The 24,249-nt window shown below is 40.6% G+C and overlaps 1 protein-coding gene across 8 annotated transcripts in view; it reads left to right on the top strand.

Annotated features, from left to right (window-relative positions):
- Nucleotides 1-11,297: 11,297 nt before the first annotated feature.
- The window catches only part of RGS17 (regulator of G protein signaling 17), a 73,095-nt gene continuing 60,143 nt past the window's right edge, over nucleotides 11,298-24,249 (top strand). For 2 of the 8 annotated variants that reach the window (XM_048297893.1, XM_048297894.1), the window contains exon 1: nucleotides 11,298-11,478. The gene's annotated coding sequence lies outside the window, so the exon portion shown is untranslated. The other 6 variants (XM_048297890.1, XM_048297886.1, XM_048297892.1 and 3 more) reach the window with 6 other exon arrangements.

The following is a 24,249-nucleotide window of genomic DNA, read 5'->3' as shown; positions in this document are numbered from 1 at the left end:
TTAAACTGTCTTTATTTAAACCTATGAGTTCTGTAACTTTTACCCCCCGATTCTCTCCCTGATAGTGCTGGGGGGGGGAGTGAGTGAGGGACTGCCTGGCACTTGGCTCCTGGCTGAAGTTAATCCGTGACAGTCCTTTACACAGAAATGTTAAGCTCTCTGCCATTAGCTTTTATCCTCTCCCTTTTTTCCTGTCTTATCAGCAAAATTATCCCACTCCTACAACTGTATTTCTTGTGTGTTGATCAGGTTGTTATTCTCTTAAATTGGATGTTCTCAAGCATTGCCTTTTTATTTACTTTGAAATGCAAACTTCATTTCCAATTCCAGCACAATAGTTCTACACCAAAACCCAGGGGAGCTGTGAGTGGGTAAGGAATAAAATACCAGATTCACTTTAGACATATATATTTTATATAGAAATCACATAGCCTTTGGTTTCACAGTCAGGATTTTTTTATAGTCTCCTACATTTAGACTTGCTCCATCCCTGGAGCTACTCAAAGCCAGGCTCGATGGGGCTCTAAACAACCTGACCTAGTGAAAAGTGTCATTGCCCACGAAAAGGGAGTTGGAACTAGATGATCTTCAAGGTCTCTTCCAGCTCATGATTCTATTTGACTGGATGACATGATTTGTGATTTGACTCACAGCAAATTGATAGATTGAGCCAGGGCTTAAGAGTTTGGTAATTAAACTTCCCTTCAATTTTCTGTATGCACAAACAGATTACCTGGTGATTCAGAGATTCTTACAAATGATAATCCAGCTGTCAGCATCACCAGAAAAGTCGGACACCTTTCCTTTGTTAAGTTTCATAATAGGATATGATCTAAAAACCTCTAAAAGATGCTGTTGAAGAAATCGCTCCCAAGCGTGGTCAGAGCTGAGGAGGTGGGATTTATCATAAATCAGATGAGGTCTGGAAGGCACTGAGCAAATCTCAGGTACAAAAGCAGACTTATAAAGCAGTTTTCTCAATCTTGTGTAACTGAACTACATCTTCATCTAGGTTGTGAAGCAGAATTGAATTTGGCGATTGACTCCCAGACTGAGCTTGTATAATTGAAAGGACAACTTTATCCAAGATCTGAATTTATAAAGGGCTGTTAAAAGAATGACCTGGATAGTTGCTTGAGTAATTTTTTTCATCAAAATGATTTCACAGAAAGCCCACAGCACCAAAGGCATTGTGTGTCTGTGCATGCATGTGCAAAACCATTTGTATTATTTTCTCCTATAGCCAGTGATTATGTATGTCTCTCAGAGGCTGCTACTGCATGTAACACTGTGAGAAACAGAGCAGAAATAATTTTAAAAATACACAGGCACTGCTTATACTCCTCTTTTCTTACTCTTATTGCCTCTTATTGGAAATATCAATCCTATACTAAAAAAAAAAAAAAAAGATTTTATTGTTCATTGTTGGTTTGCAGGGGTTTTGTTGTTTTGGTTTGGTTTTTAAGGTTGTATACCAAAGGTCCCTTTCTTGGATTATGTTCTTACCCATTAGGGATTTATATGACAAAGAAATGTTTTCATATTACTGACTATGGGACCTAAATGTACTGTGAACTTCATTTGATCTAAATTAAAATAGCACTACTATATATACATGTACTTTTATATATATATATATATATATATACACATACATTACTTCAATGAATTCTATTAAATTTGGTGGAGTTGTTTTTTAATTTATAGTCTTTTAACTGAGATCAAACTATGACCATGATTTTTATAAAATGGTAAGTGAATTAGAGGAACCAATTTAAGATGTTTCTAGAAGATCATCATTACAGAGCAGACCATGCTTCTTTCCTGTCCTTTCTCTTTGGGTGTCTTAGGTTGTTAAGTCAAAATAATGAATAATTTCTGAAATACTATTTTTTTTAGTGTTGGCAACTTTATCTATCTGCCTTTGACAACACATCAATCATGAGAAATACCTGGATCTCATAAATAACAGTTGGTCAGTATAAAAAAAGATCTGCAGTTTAAGGTGCTTTGATGTTATTTCATTTTATGTCCTTTGATTTGATTCATAAAGTGGTAGTTAGGAATTCTTTGTAGTACTCCTTAACTATATTCCCAGATGCTTTCCCTCTACTATAGCTTTGATTATATCTCAGGAGCAGTCCTTTTTGATTAGAAGGTGCCAGTTTTAAACTTCCATTCTTCAGGCTTAGTTTGCTGTTCAGGTTCTGGTCTGTTGCCTTCTGGGCTGTGACAAGAATTGGTCTCAAAAAAAACAAATCATTCTCAAAAAGACTCTTTTTCAGCTTGTTTCTTCTTTCTAAAGTATTTTATTGGGCAATATCAGCCACATGTCATTTTTTGAATTATTAGACTTCAGAGAGATTTACCAAACAAAGGATTGACCTTTAAAAGCTTGATTTTTACACTTGCAAAGAGTGATGTTATCCACAGCACATTTATAGTTCTATCTTAGTTTTGAGACAAACTAGAGTTGAAAAGACGTTGGGTTTCATTGTGGGGAAGAAGAACAAACTTGGTGAGCAGATTTTGACTTTATACAAATTTCCCAGAGTTTATCAATTATCTTTTATTATAGAAGATATCATGAAACCTAATTTACCACACTGTGATTCTGGATTCTGTTAAATTAAACAAAGTTTCTCAGGATTTACAGTAATATGCCCTAAATTAGGTTCTAGCCAACAGTTTCAAAAGGGAGAGAAGGTTTTGGCTGATTTCATTTTAGGAGCTCACAGTGATTTTTCTGGAAAAAAAAAGTGTGAGTTCACATTTCTCTGTACAATGTTATTGGGTCATGTTTATGGATTAGGTTCATCAAACTGCACAATATTAAACAACTGACACAATGGCAAGCTCCTTCCCTTTTTTTAAAGTGCAGTAGGCATATGTGTTAGAAAATAAAGATGGAGTCTTCCTTAAGAGAAATGACATATGAATTCAAAACAAGGGTGACAGAAGAGGAAAATAAATACAGGAAATTTTTAAGGGAGGGAGGATAAAAATGAAATAACGAGCTGATGTGGCTGTCTGGTTTTAACTTCAGAATTGCTTTATCATTTTAAGATAAATAAAGACCAGTCTAAAAGTCTTTAAATAAAGACTTATCCAGGAGTCTACTACTGAGTTTTGACAGATAAATAATAACCATATATGAGAAATAAGCATGTATGAGAGTAACCTGATGAAGCCTGTTGGTTTCCAGTCAGGTACTCAGGTTATTGAGACACAATGACAAATTTGGGTGGCAAATTTACAAGTCTTCTTATAATTTGGATTGATGTTGTAATTATGATATACTCAAATAGAAATGCTTTCGGTTCTGCAAGTAAGGCAAAGACCTTCTTCTTTACGCTCTAAATGAACCATAAGTTTAGGACATAAAATATTACTTTAAAAATTAAGAATGAAGTCTTCAGGACTTTGTATCATCTAAAATGATACATAGCTGGAATAAAGGACCACTTCCTTTTCTTGTTAGTGAGAGTGCAGCTTCCACTCTTCCAGAGTCATAAAGCCAGAGGTCCATAAGATTGCAAGAGTGATAACAGAAACAAAAAGCTGAAAAAGTCCAAATGGAGCCATAAAAAGGCCATTTTGCACAAACCAGCATATTTTCTAATTAATTCTTTACAAATCATTGGATTTACACCCATTCCCTATTTTTCACCTGCAAATTTCCAAAGGAATTAGGGATGCTGTTGGTCCAAACCTGATGCAGTTTACAACAGTAATGCTGGCCAAGGAAAGCTTGGTATAAGTCACTACTTACCAGCTTGGGATTGCCACACAAAGTGACTGTGGGAAAAGAGGAAACAGAACACATCCTAGATATCCTAACACCTGCAACTGAGAGAAGAAATTAAATTAGGAAAAGCAAGCTATATAAAAGCATTCTGAATTTATGCTAATTTTGGGCTGAGTGTAGCAAAACTGCATGAGCACTGGGATGTTCTCAAAAAATTTTAGATGGTCTTTAATAGGAAAGTTTGAAAAGCACCATTTTCTGATCAGCTGCATATGTCACTTGCAGGTCAACGTCACTCTATTGTTCTGTGAGAAGGACATTGAGGTAAAAAACGTCCTGATCTCTCAGCATTTTGATAAAGCCATTTGTTTTCAGACTAAACAGTAAATTTATCATGCAAGAAAATCCATCGGGGGACTGTCTCTTGATTTTCAGGAGAGTATTTCAGAAGTCAGGAAATTGCCACTAGGTTTCCAGTATTCTGCATAAGACTGAAATTGGAAAAAAAATAAAAAGTCAATAACTTCAATGAAAGCCACAGTGCTTGCACATGGCATATCCCTTCTGTGAGGGGAATTAAACTTACTGAAACTATTCTTGCTCAAGTAGGCAGAAAACACATTTCTGTTCTACCTGTGACCTCTCACCAGGTCAATTCCATGCCCATCTACAAAGTCTGTTGTTGGCTAGCTAACCTGTGGGTTGTGTCTTAAGGTCAACAAAGTCATTGATTTGTAAGGACTGATGGAAATTTCTTTCATAACTTTTATTAGAAGGTTATTTTCAAATAAAAAGCATTGCTTTTTTATTATACAAATTCAAAGTTTTCTGACTAGGGCAGTAACCACTTCATTGTTCTTGCGTCATATACAAGTTTTGACATGACACTGCTTTTCAAATATTCAGACAAGTGATCAGACACAGCCAAAAACAATTAATTAAGAAAATGACACAAGAAGAGCTTCAAATTTTCTTGTGGTGGTCAGACTAAATAAGCCCTTGCAGTACATTTTGCGGCCATTTGTTCTGGTTTTATAAAAATGCTCCAATCACTTTTTTCAGTCTTTATTGACAAGTTCTTAAAACAAACTAAATCATCTGGAAGTGTTTGTATAAGTGCTTACAAGACAGAGAATTAAGTTCATACTTCCATTTATTATTGGCTTGAAGATGGGATACCCCAAAAGGATGTGTTACAGAATACGAGGCATCCTTCACAAGGACAATTTAATGACATTTGCTAACTCTCTTGGCTAACGTTGCTCACCTAAGCCACCTTGTGTGGACTCTCTTTGGCTGTGTACCATTTTACTTCAAAAACTTTTCATTTTATACATCACAAAGAGGAAAAAGCAAGCACTGACCAGAGAACGGTGTCTACATGGTTGTTTATATGCAAATAAAATACCATTAGAAAGACCTGACATCGTCTAAAGAGGAGTGTGTTAGAAGTAATCTACTGTGTTGAATCACATAACTAAATTATTTGCCCCCACATGAAGGGCTCTAAGTCCGCAGGTAGAGCACAGTGGCCAGGCCCCGGAGAGGGAGAGCTCTGCCTCCATCTCTTGGTGATCGAGAGGAAGGGCAGCCAAAGGAGACTTTTTCATCTGGATTCTTCGTTGATCCAAAAGCCGGGTGAGCAGATGCTTGAAGGGAGAGGACAGCTGTGCTGTGACACACAGGGAAGCTCAAGTAGAGATCCATTCATGTAAGCTTGTCGCCCAGGGCCTTCCCACCACTGCTTTGGGACCCACCCTAACTGCAACCAGAGGCTGTGGAGCTGATTCAAGAAGACAGGAAGAAGGTCTAGTTTGCGGTAAGGAATTTTTTCAAATTACTATCAGATACTGATTCCCAGTCATTAAAACCCATATGAATTTGGCAGGGTTCTTCAATATGCAGTGACAAAGAGGGAATCAAGAACAGAGAAATGCCTTTGCAATGGGATATGACATTTACTGCTGAAGCCAACAAGGTTGTCAGCACAAGGACCAAAGCTAAATCCTCGCTGCAGTGCTAAAGGGTGCAGCTGCAGATGATAAGCCCGGGAAACATCCCAGCTGCCTGGAACCAAGGCTACCCCATGTGTCTGGAGATGGTCGGAACACACAAACCCCTGTCACCAGCCTTTGGCACCAGAGCCAGGTGGGAAAGCTGCCTCTCTGATGCTGGTCAGCTCTGGGCTGAGTTAAAAAACTCCTGCCACACAAAATGGGGATGATTGATGGGGTGATACACCACCCATAGCAGAGGAAGCTGCTCACCCTGCTCCTTTGACCATACAATAAAACTTCTGAGGCTGAGAGCTGTAAAACCTGCCTTACAGGGTGCTGAGGAAAGGGGAAAGTCTCAGCCACAGATCAGATCCTCGCTGCCTTGCCACCAGCTGCATAGCATAGGCAGAAATATGCAGGATTAAAGCCACATAAATGTCAAAAGCTTCAGGTTAAACAACTTTTAAAGATATACCATGACCCTTTACTTCCATAACATATGGTGTTTCATGGTTTTTCTCCTTGAAAAAAAGTTCTTAGTTCTCTCAGAAACCCCAGGTGGTCACCTATATGTGCTCCCAATCCCAAGTCTTGCTACTGCTACCAACTTTGGAAGAGGAATTAAATATATTTCAAAAATAACAATTTAAAAAAATGGGCTCATCTAATTGCTAGACACAAAATTCATTTCTTCACATTATACTGAACACATTACCTGTACTTATAATAGAGAACAGATACCACCTAAACTCACAAAATAAGATAACCAACTTTATTGCAACACATCTACCTTGTTCTATATTTAGTTACAGTTTTCCACCTGGAATATTTGCCTCTTTTGAGAGGTGGGCTTGTATTCACCCCTATTCTGTGGTTTCAAGTGCTCAGAGGTTTTAAGTCAAATCACGCCACTTTGAATTTCAACAGTATAAGCTCCTATAGCCACTCTTGTGCTATGACCTGGAGGGGGTTTGGGGCTTTTTATCCACTATTATTTGCACTCTGACTTTTAGCTTCAGCTTAACTGAGATTTTCATGGAAACATGAAGTAGACCAACTAAGGAGAAATAATATATAAAGCACAAGTCTTTGTTATTTCCTTTTACCTCCAAAAAATATATGACATTATAAACTAAGTAAAAGACAATGAAAATTACAAACTTCTACTTGAGAAAGTAATCAATATGCTATTCTTACAAAACTTCTTAAGTATGGAATTACCACTGAATCTCTATATAAGCCTCATTTACTGAGAACAAGCATGTGCTTAAAGGTTTTCTTGAATCAGGGTCAATTTTTAAAAGTAATTATTCACTGAGAAAAAACAAAGTTTTAGGGACATCACGTTATGATAATCCCATGACTTTAAAGGGTAGGGATGATATCGTGGATGTCAACATTAAAAAAGAAACATTAAAGAGTTTGTGGATCAGCACACTAAGTAAAAACTAGTATTTCATTGTTTAACCTTAATCTTGATAATTTATTGTGAATTTGTCAAGATTCATTAACCCTGAGATTCTCAACCACTAAGGAAACAGACATGTTCCAAATACTTCATGCTAAATGTCATTTCTTGGGAGATACAAGTGGGGTTTATGACTCCTAGTCTTAAAATCTTACCATTGGTCCTTTCTGCTCAGTGCCACTTTAAGACCAGAAATGTTTTGCTGCAGAGCTCAAAGATCACTTGGTTACTGAAGCAAATCTCCATCTCCTGCTTTTGTGCAATGAAACATTTTAAAATCTATTCGCTCTAGCTGCTAAAGAAAGGGAATGTAATACATTTAGCTCTAGGAATGGTGCTAGGAATCTGCCTAGCTTGCAATGAAAGAATATATTTGGTGAAATGGTAAAATGAAAATACCACTTTACTATTGAGCTGTGATCGAGACCACCAGGGCAGCTCAAGCCCGTATGAAGCCATCTCAAGCACTAGAGCTATAGTTCAGTTTGGTTTAGTGGCAGTGACATTTTTCTTCTGAGTCAACAGACTTTTGGTTTTTGGTGGCTGTTGGCACATAATAGCAGCCTTTGAAACACTGATTGCTCAGCCAAAGTTAACAGAAACAGCTGCAAAACAAGATGTCATTATCTCTGGGTCTAGCTCTGAGTAAGATACAAGAGCATTGCCATCTGTAAAGAGCAGTTCTTTAATAAGGGGACTTCTGAAGCCTTTGTTTTCTGCATACAAACAAGCCAAATTATAAAAGTCGCTTGGGGAAATCTGAAAGTGGACTCTCAGAGACAGACTCTGTGTTCAATTTGCTGCTACTGCAAGAAAAAAATCTCCCTTCCACTGAGATGCTGTAGCTCTAATCACATTTTACAAGCCAGCTTTCCATGCAAAGAGCCAACAGAAGATGATGACTTCTTTGACTCATTTGCTTTGGGATGAAGAGTTAGGTGGGGGAGTTAGTGGTAGTTTGTTTTTTTAAAATTTCATGGTTTTATGTATAGCAGCACAGAAATGTCTATTTAATCCTTTAAATGAATCTTAATAGTGTCAAATAACATTAGACAGTCTGATAGTTATTAAAAAACCATGCCTGATAAAGAACCACAGTATTGCACAGACATAGATAAGAAAGATTTTTGCATGAAGCCAACCATAAACACACATAAATACATCTCTGTAACTGCAGGACATTTTACTGACCCATTTCCCAGCTGACGCTACAAATATAAGTGCCTTTAAGCTGTTACAGTACTGCTGCTTACAAACAAGAAGTAACACATTTTAAATATTTCATTTTGTATCACATTGAAGTCATGCTGGGGCCACAAAAGAAGATCATGACTTTATGATCAATATTAGGTCTTCAACTATTGAGTTGTTTTAATGTTAGCCTTTGATTTCTTTTATGTTGAAGATATGCAGGGAATACTATTAACTGACTCTAATCTTGAAGAGTTCATGACCGTGACAAGTGTTAAATGCCTGGATTTCTACAGGTAGAATATAAAGTTGACTGAAATTATATAGCCAACCAACAATTGTGTAGACTTAATACTGGAAAATAAGGGACCTAGCTTCATGCCCTTTAAATTTTACAGACATTTAATGCTGAAGTAAAATGATTTTATTAGAATTATTTGGACTCTTTGTTCCAGAAGGCCTTCGCAAGTACATGTTTTTATAGATCTTCACAAGTTGTTTTATAACACATTTCTCCATCCATTTCTATTTTTTCAAAAGACAGTGACAATTCTTTGGAAAAACAATGCAAACAGGTTTTAATTAAAAAAAAAAAAAAAAAGAATGCATGGTAATAAGGAAACTGTTTGGGTTAAGAAATGCAAAGCATGGAACAAAACACATATACCAGGGAGAGAGGATAGAAAGGCAGGGAAGAAAAAGTCATTGAGAGCAATTGCAGGGCTCTAAAATAGGCACAAGGATTAGGCAGTGGCCAGAACAGAGCAGTAGAACAGCTATTGAAAGGAAGTGGATTTATAAACAGGAGTTCAAGCAACAACAAGGAATGGCTTCAGTGCAGGAAGCTATGGTAAATAGGAATGGCTGGGCTTGTCCAGAGCTGTGGGAAACATTAAAAGAGTAAAAAAAGCTGAAGTTTTTTATTCATTTAAACATTTTAAGCATAGCATTTTCAAACTTATAGAATTTGGTATTTTTCTGATACATGGATAAAATTATTTTCTTTCAATCCTACCCACTACTCAGTCTCCCTTTTAAGTTGAACATCTCTATGTAGCTACTAAATCTGTAGGAGAAGACACTTGCTTTGATTGGTTTCATAGTTTTTGCCAGAGTGGAACTGTCTTCCTAATATTAAGCAGGTATGAAGGCTCACAGTCTTTACTATGAAGTCATTAAACTTCAACATGTGAGGTTAAAGTTAAACAAATCTTCAGATTATTTCCTAAATATGCAGGTTTTTCCTAACTGAGGCCTTAGAATAGCACTGGTGCTCTTAAAAGCTGTGGACAGATACTCAAAAAATATTTTAAGCACTGCAATTAACTAGTAAAAACACTGTTAATGTTTCATACATACATTTTATCCTTTACAATACTCTTTTGAGAACAGTTTCTAAACATAGGGAATATAACTTAAATTTCTATTAAGACTCCAAATTGCCATGCCATTAACCTTTGGTAATCAAGCAGAGTTGTGGCTTCCAGTTCAAGGACTTTTCCTTCACAAGAATCAAGACCAGAAGAAAAGAGAAGTCATGGTTTTGTGGGGAGAGACTTTCAGAGAGCTTAACACTGGCTTTAGTCCTTGTGAGATTCAGAATTTGAAGCTCCTATCCCAGAAGACAAAAAATAAGCCAGACAACCAACACAACATACTGTCATGTTTTAAATGAGTTGTGTTTTGAACACAGATTCCCGAGAGCCGAGCTGATTTTGATGTGCCTATGCTCTTACAGCTCTCATGCAAGCTAGCCCTTCTGGACTGCTTTCAATCCTTTTAATTTCAGCCCTACTAACATATGTGTCATTTTGGCTTCAGTTTTTGTAGCACTCCACTTTGGGCTTTAGATGGGATACACAGGTGTGTTGACCAGTTTTGCAAAGAGATTTGATACACATTGTTGGCGAGCCACAGAACCACCTTAATGCAGCCTTGTGCCTTTTTGTACCATCTTGCCAGACTGTTTTAGTGGAGTGGTAAATACAGTAATGCATTCTCTCCTGAGATATTAACATTTCTGGATTCGTGGCATGATTTGACAGGATCCAGATGCCAAATATGTATTTTTCCAGTGCTGTTGCCTGGAGGCATATCAGGCTCCAGATTTCTAAGGTGCAGTAGGAAAGCTAAACAGCATTCTCTATTGAGCAAAAATTTGGAAACTGGAGTTTGAAAAGATCGGACAAACTAACTGGCATGACGTGGCAGGATTCAGGATTCAGACGCAGATTTTCTGAGCATCCTGGTCTTGATTCTCACAGTTGACACCAACAGATCCATGCAGATCCACACTGGTTCTTTATTCAGAAATTGTGCTTCAGGTGCCCAACATCAAAAAGTTACCTGGCCACTAAATCCCTGCCTCTCCCTTGGCTTCAGAGAAGAATGAAGTGTTGGATAGTGGTTTATACACTTTTTATTTTTTTAAATCTATTTGGACATGCCGATGTGGGGACCAAAATAAAAACAAAACGGGAGCCCAGCACCGCTGGGCTTTCACTCCTCAGCACGGCGGCGTGCTGCTCCCGCCGTCACACGCTGCCAGCCCACGAGCGGGGATGCTGCCGCTCCGCCGCCCCGGCCCCGCCGCCTGCAGAGACCCCTGCCCCTGGCTGCCGGCGGAGCGTCCCTGCGACCCGCGACGGCGCCCGGCCGAGCAGCCCGGGGCAGCGAGCGGCGGTGCCGGGCCGGGCCGGGCCGGGCCGGGCCGTGACTCACCCGCCGGGCCAAGCGGGGGAACTCCCGCTGCCGCCGGGCTCCGCCGCCGCTGGCAGAGCGCATGTGCGGGGGCTCCCTGCTCCGCGCTGCTCCTCGCACCCTCCCGCCCTCCCTTCCTTTCCGCCGCCCTCTCTCCCTCTCTCTCTCCCTCTCTCTCTCTCTCTCCCCCCCTCCCTCCCTTCCTCCCTCCCTGCCTGCTGCCTGCCCGCCTGCCTGCCTGCCGCCGCCTCCCTCCCTCTCCCCGCCGGCTGGGTGCTGAAGTTGGGCGGATGGCAGCGAACCAGCTGCGCTAGGGACGAGCCGCACCAACCCTTCCCGGGATCTCAGCGCCAACTGCACGCAGCCGGGCGGGGGTGGGTAAGGCGCTCCGCGCTTATTTCAGCCTGAACCGTGGTAAACGGCACCAAAATGTCTGCTTTATAGTGATGCAAAGGGGAGAGGGGGGGAGGAAACCACACCGACCAAAGGGAGGGAATGGGGGGGAAAGAGGAAGGAGGGAGACGAGAGGATGGATGGATGGATGGATGGATGGATGGATGGATGGATGGATGGATGGATGGATGGATGGATGGATGGCGGTAGAGTGCAACAGCAAATGCATTCACCGGAGGGACAGGCTGTGTGTAAGCGTGCCTGTGTGTGTGTGTGTGTGTGTGTGTGTGTGTGTAACAACGGGCGGCTTCGGCGCCGAGGCTGCAAGGTGGAGTGTGTGTGTGTGTGTGTGTGTGTGTGTGTTTGTGTGTGTGTGTGTTTGTGTGTGTGTGTTTGTGTGTGTGTGTGTGTGTGTGTCCTGCCCGCGATGCACAAAGGGGTGGGGAGAGGTGCGCCGGGCTCTACCCGCGCCCCCCCTATCTCCGCCGCCTCCCGGTTTGTGTTGAGGGTGCCGCGGGGCATCCGCCGCGCCGGGCGATGCCTACCAGCCCGAGCAGGGGAGGGATTGGGCCGCCCCCGGGGAAGCCGGGGGCACGGGCTGGCGGTGTGACAGCCGCCAGCTCGGAGGCGAGGCAGCGCTCCTCCTGCCTTTCCTCTTGACCTTCCCCTGCCTGTAACGTGGGTCTGCTTCGCGCGAGGAGAGCTGGTGTATTTATTATTATTGTTGTTGTTGTTATTTCAATCCGAGGAGCCGGCGGAAGGTGAGGGTGAACAAGCGAGTTGTTGCTCTAAGATCAGGAGTTGGTTTCCCATCCCTCCCTCCCTCCCTCCCTCCCTCCCTCTGCCCCGTTTCTCGGCTGCCCCACCGGGCCGGACCGGACCGGCGCCGGGGAGCCCCTGCAGGCAGCGGCCGCGGAGCCCCGGGCGGCACCCAGCCTCCCCCGCCCGCCCTACCCTGCGGCACCGCCATCCCTCTGCCCCGGCCTCCTTCCCGCCCCTCCCCGGGAAATGTCGGCGGGAGGCGGGCGGGGGCCGCGGGAGGAGCAGGTGGCCGGGCGCGGTCGGCGGGGCAGGGATGCTCCCGGTGCGCCGCGCCCGGCTCTGGGCAGCGCGGGACAGAGGCGAGGCGGCACGGCCCCGGGCGGAGCAGGGCTTCCCCGCGCCGCTGGGGAAACACCCGCTGCCGCGGCGCTCGGTGCGGCGGGGATGCGGTGCCGCTGCCCAGCGCCCGAGACCCGCCGTGTGCTGCTCCTGCGGGCTGCGCCTCTCCTCGGGATGAAACCGCCCGCAATTAAGAATGCCGAGGTTGCCTCGCTTGCTCGGCTGCCAACCTAACATTCATCTCTATCTGTTCTTTTTGATTTAGAAGGAAGCCTTACTGGTGCTGTCAGGCTTAGAAACAGCTGGGGTGAAATTTATGGTTTTCGGTATTCGGTTTCATTTCTGTATCTGGATTTTCACCAACGTGTGTCATAGGTTTGCAGCCAGATTCTTTTGCAAAATGGATGGAATCTGAAATACCTTGCTAGGTAAATATAAGTAAGTTACATATTGTCTGGCAATACTGTTATGGGTAACAGGTGAAAAATAGCTTCCTACAAATGTAATATTCACGCATTACAAATGTGGGGAGTTCTATAAAGGAAGTTGATTCTTTTTCACATCAATGGATGCTAGTGTCATCATCCTTACATAAATCATTGGGGAATTTTCCTGTGGCACAAGCCATTTAGGCAAACAAACTATTTAACCTTTAAAGAGAAACAGTGTTGCACACTGTTATCACTCTTATCAAGCACATATTTTTATTCTACCTCATACCCAGAAAAGCAAAGTCCTAATAAAAGATACATGAGCCCCACCCCAGTAAGTTTATGGCCTAAGACACAAATGCTATGATACACACAAGTATTTGCGTCCCTGAAATAACATGAGCATTAAAGCATTTAAATGCCTTTCTCCATCAGGGCCTTAGATCCTTTTAAGTAGCCAAAATAAGAACATAATTTAATTAAAAGAATACGATCAAATAAATTGCTATAGTGAGTTGAACATCTAGTCCAATATCCTGGCTCTGACTACAGTCATTAGCAGATGCTGAAGGGAGAAAAACATAAGAAACAGGATTGGCATACAGGGATCTTTTCCTGGTATATCCTTTCAAGTTTCAGCAACACGTAGAACATGGATTTCTTAAACTGGAGTTTGCTCCCAGACCATCATGTTTAATAAACGTTGAGTTTCCCTACTCCCTTTTTTACAATCTGTTTATGCTTTGGTCTCAACCTTGTTCTGTGGCAATGAGCACCACAATTTAATTATGATTTGTGTGAAAAAGTACTTCCTTTTGTTTGCTATGAACCTGCTGCCTGATAATTTCAGTCAGTGCTTCTTAGCTTTCATATGTGACAAGGAGCACATACTGTGTCTGTGTAAGGTGCCAGGAGTGTCCACTGTCACCAGAGCAGGCACAGCACTGGCAGGCCAGGTCCCTTCATTTTACCAATCACCAAGCTGAGAGGCCTACCTAGGAGTGCAAAGCTGCACTCAGCCCTTGGTCTTTATGTTGAAATCTACAGATAGGAATAGTTATTCTTCTCCTTGTTGTGCAACATGGATACTTATGCACAAAGAATTGCCCTGAACCCATGAACTCATTTCAAGAAGGCTACTGAAAAGCTGTCTGTTGAAAAATACTCCCTGCACTATTGATCTGAATTGAAATCTGACTGACAGCATGGTGAAAAATTCCCTATCCCAATGCAGTTTTCTACCTACCCTGAAAAGAAAATGAACTATTTTATTCTTAACTGCAATTCTTATTTTTAACCAGTGTATTAAATACAAAGTGCAAGCTATATGTCAAGGGACATATATATATATATGAACTCTGTGCATTTGAAGTAGCATCATTTTCTAATTGTTCTGTGTAATGTTCATTATAAGGATGTGCATATTGAACAACATGCATAATTTCAAAAGTAAAGTTTAAATGTCCCATAAAATGTACCTGATTTGTAAGGAGCTATGACACAAGGTCTCCTTCACAAGAGTACTCCTGAGTTCAGTCCTGCTTGAGGGGGTACTGATGAGACCAACATTGCAGAAAACTTCCCTGATCTCACTGGTAGCCCCACTTTGATTTTGTCATAAGAATAATAAAGGAATAAGAGACCAGTGGACTACAAAAACAGAACCCGGACCCAAAGACCCAGAAGTTCTCACAGTTTGAAATCAGCAGCAGACACAACTTGGAGCACAACACGATCCACAGCAGAACGTGATGCAGTAGAGAAGGGTAGAAACCCATGGGTTGTGACGTTCTTCACAAAAAATAAAATGCTAGAAACCTCAGATGCGTTAATCCCCATCTCCCAAAAGACTAGAAGAAGGAGAGGCTGAGTGGTATTGTTATGGGGACAGGATAGGAGGAATGTCAGCCAGTCTTGGACGTGATTTTCCACTTGAAAGTGGCATATATGTGTCTGTGTGTGTGTATATGTGGCAGAACATAGAAATATGTGTAGAGATATATATATGGTATATACATTTTTCCTAACGAAAAGTATGTTATCTTAAATAAATTTTACAATCCTAGTACCTTTAAATAGCACTTTCTTACTTGTATGCTTCACATGCATGCCTTTAAGGATGAACATATGGAGATTTTTATGAATATGCCAGAAGTGTACTAAGTGAAACAGTATTAGCTCTTACAGAGATGTTCATTGCAGTTCCATTAGCTCCCTCCTGATCATGTTTTCATGATGTCAGGGATTTATTTTGCACTCATACCAAGGTTTCAGCTTTTTTAGTGAAAAATATATCCCCACTATATAAGTAGTGCTTATTCTGTGAATACAGAATGAGTTTTCTAAGAACATAAAATTCATGTGCTAATTGGCTCGAGCTAAAATTAGTAAAAAATTAAATCCTTCACGAAATTTAGCATTTCTGTTGACGTACCCTTTGTTCTAAGTAGTTTTTATAATGAAATAATGCAATCAAAATTTCCATACCATTAATTAATTAAAAGTTTGTGCATAGGGTATAAAAACAAATGAATAGATTAAGTTGTAATTAAGTTTATCTGTTCGTGTTATAGCTAATGGCTATAGCTATACAGGCTGTAAGTAGAGTTGTGTGAATAGCTTGGCTGCAGACTCCTGAGGGTCCAGTGAACCCTCCAAAGAAGCCCAGCCCTTTAAGCTTGGCGCCTCTGCAGGTCTTGGCTACAGAGGGTCTGAGGCAGGGAGCTGCATGCACATTTCACTGTGATTCTCTGGAAAGTTAACCGTTTCAGAGAGGTCTTTTCTACAGAGATTTTGTGTCTCTACTTGAAGTTGTGTGTTTGCTCTCAAAAGGTTTTCCTTGGCATTGCTGCTGTCTCTGGTGTGCACAGAGGAAGCAGCCAAGCAGTGTGACTGTGGCAGGGACCTTAGGGAATGCTTAAAGCACACAAACAGATTAACTCGGGGTCTGCACTGCTCCTCTTGCCCAGCCACCATGTAGCCTTGTGCCTTGACCAAACCAGCATAAGGGCTTGATTCTCTAGTGTGTCTTATCTGATTTGCACTGCTCCAGTGATGCAAAATAGATGTAAACGCAATTTAAATTACTTGTGTGCTTTGAAAAATTTGTGGTTTTCTGGTATATTAGTGAATCTGGACTTAAATAAAAGTAGTTCAATCAATTTAAGGTTGATTCTATCATACTGTCATAAAAATTTTGAATCATAGTTTTGTCTTTAAGTTCTTTGTTTATGAAATATAAATGAAATGCATCTTACCTTTCATACAATAGAAATTTTCATACATTATTTACTTTGTAAGCAAATGGCAGTAAGTTCTTAGAAATCAGTAAATGTCTAAATAGAATGTATGTGGAAAATTACAGATAAGGAGATAGAACAGAAAGAAAATTTAATAAAATCTTAAATCTGGCAGCCAAGCATTAAAAACATGCACACATCATAAACATTACATCTGTGCTGCATAATCTTTCTCCATACAAAACCAGTATATAGCTAGCCTAGGTTCTTCTATCTAGTGAGAAAGGGGTAATTAGACAGTGATGCATTAACACAGCTACGTTGCTTCTGCTACCAAAGCAGCTTCATTTAAAGCAGTTTGGCTGCTCTCTCCAGTGATGCCAGCTCTGTGCTTGCTGAAATACAAGAGATCACAAGCTGAACCGCTGTCTATAGCCCATCTCTGTACATACAGACGAGCAGAGCGAATGTCACAGTAATGCTGCCTTTAAAGGACACGGCCACTCTGACTCAGGTCCCTGATTAACTGATTATGTCACTTTGCTAAGTTCAAGTCCAAGCAAGACTTGGTCTTATTTTTGTTTTAGGAAGGCTGAATATGGTTTGGGCAGTTTTGCTGTATTATGTTTTGCTGTACTGTGGTATACTGTAACAGTGTCTTCCTTTATCAGCAACTCATGTCAGTTAAAGTAAAATAATCCTATGAGAGAAAGCAATTAAAGTCCAGGAAGCATGGATGAAGGCTGTCATAGTATCCTTAGCACAGCAGTTTTATACCTGCTTCCAAGACCAGGTTTGGATGTGGCTTTGAGCAACCTGGCAGGGGGGTTGGAATTAGATGATATTTAAGATCTGTTCCAACCCAAAGCACTCTGTGATCCTGTGATTCTCTGATACTGTAGCTCAGGCTGCTTTCAAGAGGGAGATCTCAGAACACTGACCACCCTTAGAGGCAGTGTGTCCTAGGCACGTCACAGCTGTGGCAAGGAGCTGCAGGAAGTCCTGACATTTCTCACAGTACCGCTGGCTGACTAGTATCTCCATATATACGCTGGTGTCATAGAAGCTTAAATTAGAGGGAAGCCATAGAATGTCTGGGCTGGAAGGGGCCCTACATATATTTAATTCCAATTCCCCTTGCCATGGACCAGGACACCTTCCACTAGACCAAGTTGCTCAAAGGCCAGCCTGACCTTGAACACTTCCAAGGATGGGGCATCCCCAGCTTCTCTGGGCAACCAGTTCCGGTGCCTCACTAGCCACACAGTGAAGAAATGTAAAGTAAATTTTTAATGCCATTGTTGCTGTTTATGTTTTGCTTAATGGGAACAATCTTCTGAAGTAAGGAATTTCTTATCCAACTCACCTTATTCTGACAGTATTGCAGACAGCACATGCTCTCTGATATTGACATTGCACCAGACCTTTGGATAGTGTAAATGCTGCTCTCTCAATGATTTGCATTATATGAAAATTGAGAACAGTGAATAATAATTTCCTGTACAAGAGCTTCACAAGTAGCCTGGATTTAATGAATGTAGGTGGGAAGTGTCATCCTTATTACTCAGTGTCCAAAAGGTACTTTTCTTTCCAAGTCTTATTATCTTCAGAAATTACAAAGTCCTAAAATATTAATCAGATACTTCATAGCTTTCAAGATGGGTTTGGGAAGAGTGAGATGTAAAAGTTATTTTTTTATCATTCATATAGAATGGTTTAAAAATATATCTAGTTTGTTTTAATGCAGTTGTCTTATAATGGTCTGATAATCTGACTGATACAGTTTGATATATCTGATAACCTGGTAACTGGAATCTAATGTGTAGAATTTTTTCACTATTATATGTATTACATTTGTCTAGATAGTTTTATAAACACTTACTGACCCTCACAAAGTAAAAACCCCAGAAGATGTTAATAAACAGAACCTCAGCTGTATGGTAAACATTGTGTTGACCAGAATAGATAAGGCTGTTTTCAATTCTTTGATTATTTGATATGTAAAATTAAGTCACAGAGCAACCACAAAAAAGATAAGTACTCTGTGGTGAGAATCTTGAAAGGATGGAGGGAATACCCATACCCAGTTGTTTCGATCTGGTTTAAACCCAGAAGAGCAAGGAAAATTAAGTCTCTGAGTATAAACCGGAAAGAACTTAGAAGGTTCGAAATATACCCAAAAACGAGATTAAAACCAAACAGGGTTAGGTGTCGGTGCCAAATAATTGGTTTATTTTATTTAATAGTAAAAGAGGCAAAAAGAAAGAAAGAGAAAATAAAGAAATAGAGAAAGAAGTTTGTGTGGGGAGGGTGGAGGGCCAGGGAAAGAGTGACAGGGATTAGGTGGAAGCATATCACCCATGTGAGGGTCCCAATGATGTCTCGTTGCTCCCCTCCATCTGCTCTGCTGGTGGTGAGGGTCCCCCGTCGCCACACGCCACCACACCACGCGCAGAAGAGTACGGAATCCCGTGGATTAATGTACACTGTGGGCCAGGTGGGAACACCTCTTGCAGGGGCCGGCTTGACACTGTCCCTTGCAACACTGAGGGTCTGTTGCACCATCTCTGGGGCTCCGGTGCAGGGTCTGGGCACCCCTTTGGGTAGAGGGGGCCTTTGATGGGCCATGTCACCCCCTCTGTCCTTCATGTGGATGCAGCTTCTCCCTGGTGAGGACCCCTCAGCTGGGCTCCTCTGCACAGTGGAGGACGGGCAGTCACTGCGCCTCTGACCAGAGGCCTTTCCAACACACACCCAAAGCCTCTCTCCCCCCACCCCTTGGTTCGAGGCAGCTGATAGCCCTGGGGTTGTGATCTCCATTTCTGAGATCTTAAGCTTGTGCTCTGTGAATGTCCCCAGCCCTGAGTTGTTACTTTATCTTATCTTCATCAGCGAGCGAGCGGTGCAAGGCCTCAGTCAGGGCCCATCCCGGGTGCAGTAGTCTTCTCTGCAGCTTTTGTAATACAGTTTTAAAAGTCCTTCATGAAAATGTTTAAGTCATAAACTATAATATTTCGGTCTCTGACACCAGTGAATGCAGCTACTTCATAAACTATGAAGTTACAGAGGCAGCAACTTTGAGCAGATAGCTCATGTAGGACTGGGCATTGGTCAGTGATTCAGAATACAGAAATCTGACTGTTTATTGGATTTGTCCTCAGCTCTCTTTGCAGAAGGACCATCCCATATCCAGTATGTGTCTCAAAGCCTATGCCTGCACTGCCAGTTGCAGTCTAGAGATAGCTGACAAAGGTTGGACACTCCAAGAATCTAGTTAAAGCAACAAGACTAGCAAGAAAGTTACCTTATTTTACCTCTACTGTCTGTATGTCACCTTGCATCCTGCAGTATAGACTACTCAGAAACTGAGAAATACACTCCTGAAATTTTTCTGTTTTTAACCTAAATGGCTCCTGAGGACATTTGCCATCAAATATATCCCATACTCCTTCAACCATTGTCTTAGCTCCTCTTAACCTGCTTCAATTGATCAGTAACCATCTTCATCTAAGGATATCACAACTGTTGTTTCAATAGCAGTCAGTGCTAAAATACAGAAGTGCTAAGGTACAGAAGGAACATGGCTTTCATGTGGCTAAGGTTTCGGCTTTATGTAGCCAAGGTTGTAGCCACAACTCCTGTGAGTGCAGGATTGCACTGAGCACTTCTTTTAGTTGTCATGTCTCTCAGTTTTTGTTAACAGTCCCAGGTTTTTTCTCTGCAAACTAGCAGAAACCTGACCTTTTGCACCAGAACTTGATTGTCTATGTACTGAGTTGTTAGAATGGTCCCAGACCTGACTGGAAAGTTACCACATTCCAGGGATCATTCCCAAAAAAATGCTAATACGAGACTGTCCTGTTATGCAGAGTAGGTCACTCTAATTGTATGAATGAAACTAAATTGGGCATTTAGCCCCAGAGCCAGAGAACAAGCCCTGGAACTGTTTAGCTTCCCCATATAGGCACATCACATCTCTTCAGGAAGGCCTCTGCCTTTGGCCTGCATTCTTTCTTTTCCGGCATATGATTTTAACCAAAGGAAACCATGTTTGCTGAGATTTACTTAATGATGGATCCAGATCATCTCAAGTCAGTGACTTGTCTTTGTTAGCTTATATTGTTCCCTTGATATTTGCCTACCACAAACAAGAGCACTGCAGAGTTATAATGGTTTCTTCTATTTTGTTCACAACAGAGGGATAGCTTGTTAAGTTGTATAAATGAACATATTCCTGAAGGATCCAGTTAGTAACACATCTGCTTAATAGTTATTCCCCATGTTTAATTTCAGACCAAGATTTATCAGCTTTTAATACATTTAATGTTTATAATGTTGACTTTTATCATGTTTATTCTAGAATCACAATGTTGTGTTCACTAACTGAAGTCAACGTATATATGACCATACCATCAATTTGGCAATCCTATATAAAATATTAATATAACTATCTCATACCCATCTCAAATATATATGGTTTTAAAAATTACATTTAACATAACTCATATTGAATGGCTTTGACTATACTGAGTTTACTCAGGTCCTTCATGTGTTTATTACTATTAATATTCTATCAAACCCATGGGACAAGGTCGTTATGATTTATGTTCAATATTATTTTTTTTGATACATAACAGGAGAGAGAATTGTTTGAATATATTCTTAAAGAAAGTGTAAAGTTTAGGAAAGGTGAGTGGCTCCTATCTGTATGTGCATGAGGTAATAGGAAAATTATGTATCTTATTATGTACCCTTACTTCTGCTGAGCACTTTTCTTGGTCAGGCGTATAACGCTGTGGCAAGTACAGTGTCCTGGTTTCATACAGGTAACATTTCAGGAACTTTTAAGAAAACAGAGAATCCAGAAAGTTGAAAATAGTAAAAGAGGAGGGGACTACTCATCATCATATTATTATCCTGAGAGTCTAGCAATTTAGTGAGCACTGAGAATAAATAAAGAACACATTATGAAAAGGCCATTCCTGTCCTTCCAGATTTTTGGGATTTAGACCTAGTAAGTGCTTTGAGATAATCATTCAATCGTGCTGTCTTTTCTACAAGCTCACTTTTTAAACAACCACTGAATTACCTTTGCATGCTGAGACAACAGCACTGCTATTTCACAGAACAGAAATGCAGATATATATCAATTAAGCAATTAGGGGATCGCACAGTAAAATAGTGGCAGATGAAGAAATTAAATATACAGGACAAAATTCTTGTTGATTTCAAGGGTTAAAATTTAGCATTAAAAATCTTGTCTCCTGCTCCTGCTTCCCTGTTACCAAAGTAATGCTGACAAACATCAGAGAGAGCTTAAGATCCAGAAAATCTCCAGATCCAGATAATTTCCAGGACAAAATAAACAGAAGTTAGTCTTTCTGATCAAATATTCTTACTCATTTGAAGATGACCAGGTAAAACCTCTCCAATATAGTTACACTGTTCCTTTGAATATGTAATCTGAATATCAATATGAAAAATATTAATTAGGGCCGTGTTAGAAAAAAATTGCTCTGTAGGCAAAATGCTGCAAAAACATGAAGACTTTGGATGATTGAGCAATGTAGACCTGCATTTAAAAAATAAAAAAGAGAGAATGGAAGCATATGGCAAGTAGCATTTTACCTTCTGCATGTATGTATCCTATGACTTTCAGCTCATCAGTTCTTTAAAAAGATATGGGATTTTGGGGGTCCATTAAACCACTACCTGTAGATCTGTCATCCTCATAAAACTCCAGTATAGTGAGCTCAGTCCTGTTCATGACAGAATAACACCTGTCCAAGCTTTACCAAATTATGTGTTAAAAAAAAAATCGATGCATATTTATTTTAGCTTGGTTGGTTGTTTTTATGACATGAGTTCCTGTAATATCACAGTTATAATACAATAAAATATTTTTACAGGTAAAAAAAGGGAGTGGACTAACTAGTCAATGCATACCTAGTTCTAATAATGAAGGCAGCATACCTTTTCTAAACCCAAATTACTCTGAATTTTAACAACACTTTGTTCTTGGACATTCTTGGATCAGAACTATGGGAGATGTTTTAACTAGTCCATATCAGCATATGCTTTATACATGCTTATATATATTTCTTTGTAATTTAGTCTCAGATACTTTGAATTAATTGCCTTCTGGTTATCACAGTGAGAGAACACACCCATGGGCTGTGGGGTATAAGTTAACCACTAATCAGCTCCTCCAGTAAATTTCCCATGAAGTATGGTGATAGACCAAGTAAATGTAATTTAGTTTATTTTGTAATGAAAAGAAGTAAGCTATTGTATGTCCCTTGAAAGATGGGGGAAAGATCTCCTTGAATTCAAGAAAATATGGTCTAAAAGAGCTTTAATGTAAGAAGACTAAATTTATCTGAAAGCGTAATTTATTGTAGATCCAGCTACAGATGGGAGACAATTCATAGGGGTTTTAAGACTCCAAATAATTGAATTGCTGTTAATGTTCAAGACACTTTTCCATTAAATTGAATGGAATTCTGTGGCAGAAACTATTCTTACATGCAATCCTAGTCATCATTCGCATTTCAAACATATGATTGTAAGGCTCTGTTTAGGCTCCGTTAAGTAGAAATTGTTCTGAGGGGCAGTGAGATCAGACAAAACAAGGGGACTGAATGCCAGAGACACCTTGATTTTGACTGCTTAATATTTAGGTGAGACAGTTTTAAATTGTGCTACAGCCCTGTCCTCTAAGGTAGAGAGTGTATCCAGCAGGGTGCCAAGGAAATCAGCTGCTATTGGGCCAGGTGGGCAGTGTGTGCTCAGCAGTGCTCTGGGTTAGGCTGCTATTCAGTTGTATGGCTGTTTGCAGCAGGTGCCACAGTAGCAGCTTTAGGAACATTGGAAAATAGGATTGTATGGTGAGGGAAAAACCCTGGCTAATTGATTCCCAAACTCTGTCTGTTTCCATCAACCAAGGAAGGTTGTTACCTTTTTTTCCTTCTCTTGATCAAGTTGATAATAAAAGCAGGAAGCCTATTTTGGGGTTTTTGTTGTTGTTGGTTTGGGTTTGGTGGTTTTTTTTGGGGGGGTGTGGTGAGAAGGAGGTTGTTTGGGGCTTTTTATTTGGTTTGGTTTTTTGGGGTTTTTTGGGTTTTTTGTTTCTTTTTACATCTGTTCTTACCCAGAGGCTGTTCCAAACCTCCTGTTGAAAACCTTTTTCTCATTTCTAGCCACATTCACTCAAAGACTGGTATTCTCCATTTGCTCTTGTGCAATCATCCATATGATGATTGTCCCAGAAATGCTCTTTGGCTCAAATGGACATGAAAAAATGAAGAGAACACTCAGGATGAAAAATATGTATCTTGTGAAACAAGGGGGCTGAAATGTCATGACAACAGCTCTCCTCCAAATCACAAAATCCCTCCTTCAGCCTTTTCCCTTCATAACTCATCTGTGGAGCTCCCTGGAGCAGGAATGCAGTAAAGTCTGTGTAGCTGCTCCATGAGCATTCTCTCACTCTTATTTACATAAAGGGGATCCCTTGATAAGGAGTGTTCAAGGTGCAGCTAACTCCTGAAGACATCTTAGAAGTGTGCTGCTTGAATTTCAATGCGGTGTGATCCTCGCTGTGAATAGTGGCAGCAAAACATATGAAGTCATGTGTGTAAGAAAAGATTCACCTACATAAACTTTGGGGCAGCCTAAAGGGTCTTTTTTTTTTTTTTGGTCCATCATCAAAATACATTTCCATGTTGATTTGTATACAAGAAAAAGCTTCAGTATTAGTATAATTTCTCAGACAAAATGGCTCTTTCAGGAAACTCTTCTGTACATTACTTAAAAGTGCTTCGTAATCTTGGTATCCTGTGGGACTAGATAAAGGTGTAAAATATCAGTGTAGACATGTACTAGTCTAGAAGAGAAGGGTTCCAGCAATAGCAACTGTGTTGCAAATGCATTGGTTCACCTACATGAGATTGCACAGGGCAAACAAAAATGCCATCATTTT

This window comes from Corvus hawaiiensis, chromosome 3 (assembly GCF_020740725.1).
Source record: "Corvus hawaiiensis isolate bCorHaw1 chromosome 3, bCorHaw1.pri.cur, whole genome shotgun sequence".
Lineage (NCBI taxonomy): Eukaryota > Metazoa > Chordata > Aves > Passeriformes > Corvidae > Corvus > Corvus hawaiiensis.
The sequence above is the reverse complement of the archived record's forward strand: the minus strand, read 5'-3'. Positions and strand labels throughout refer to the sequence as shown.